Source organism: Tiliqua scincoides, chromosome 6 (genome assembly GCF_035046505.1).
Source record: "Tiliqua scincoides isolate rTilSci1 chromosome 6, rTilSci1.hap2, whole genome shotgun sequence".
Taxonomy (NCBI): Eukaryota; Metazoa; Chordata; class Lepidosauria; order Squamata; family Scincidae; genus Tiliqua; species Tiliqua scincoides.
In genome coordinates, this window is record NC_089826.1 from 34,288,893 (window position 1) to 34,290,101 (window position 1,209).

A 1,209-nucleotide genomic window follows, 5' to 3' on the forward strand; every position below is an offset into this window, starting at 1 on the left:
ATTCTAGACAAATAAAAATGTGTAGAATAGGAATGTCAATATGTGATGTAGCAAAAGCTCAGAATGCAGAATTCAATAAAATAGTTCAATTTCACTTATTGCTTTGACCGTTGGTCATAAGACAAAGACAATAAAAACACATAAAAACAATGCAATACAAATAAATGAATTCAAGTGGATTGAGATAAGAGATGCCGGCTGTTTTTCATTTTGAAATGGTGCTGCATCTTCTATGCATGCTTTAAGCCCCAATTCTAACTAGCGTTGACTGTGACGTAAAGGCATGTGTTCATGCCTTTATGACACTGCAAACTGCATCATGCCAGTGGCTATTTCGGGGTCACAAACAGTGGAGGCAGCAGCCCTGGCACATTGCCACAGAGGGTGACCTGCACTGAGGCAAGAAAGTGATCATGGGAGGCAGATGATGGGCAGGGAACAAAGACGGGCACAGGTCAGAGTAGACCCAACAGGGCAGCAGAGGCTTACCTGGGAGAATGGAACCAATGTTCTTTTATCTGGAGGAGACATCAGGGGTTGCCTTCCTTGGGGGCTGCCTGCTTTGCCTCGGGGGATGCAGCACAAGCTCTGGTGGTGTGGCTACATCTGAGGGGGAAAGGGGTTTAATAGGATTGGGCTGTAAATGGGTTAGATAAACATGCTCAAAGCACAGTCCACTGCAGTGTGCCAAATACACATAACCAGCAGCAACTGTTACCCTGCACATGCCCGATCTCGTCTGATCTCGGAAGCCAAGCAGGGTCAGGCCTGGTTAGTACTTGGATGGGAGACTGCCTGGGAATACCGGGTGCTGCAGGCTTATACCATAGTCTTTCGAGACTGAAGGTTGCCAACCAGCTGACCCAAAAGCATGAAACCAATACATGCAGCAATTTCAAATGCTCACTGTGAGCTCAGTTGATAAATGAATTAGCCTTATATAGAACTGGGGCTGGAGCTTTGTGCTCCATTCCCCCTTCTTCTAGCAGGTGCCCTATGAATGCATGGTTCTTGCATAGTGGAAGACTCCATGGTATCATCTAATCTATCCATGACCTTTTATGCATTATAAGTGTATAAGAGTATAGCACACGTAAATAGTATTCTTTTTTATCAATAGCTATATGAAGAGTAGCCCAATTCTTCAGAGAGTCAGTCTTCTGGTATGTAAAAAGAAACAGACATGAAAAGAAAGAAAACATCTGAAGG

At 44.3% G+C, this 1,209-nt stretch overlaps 1 pseudogene; it reads left to right on the forward strand.

The window, feature by feature from the left end:
• Window positions 1-700: 700 nt before the first annotated feature.
• Window positions 701-820, forward strand: LOC136656504 (5S ribosomal RNA; annotated as a pseudogene).
• Window positions 821-1,209: the final 389 nt, after the last annotated feature.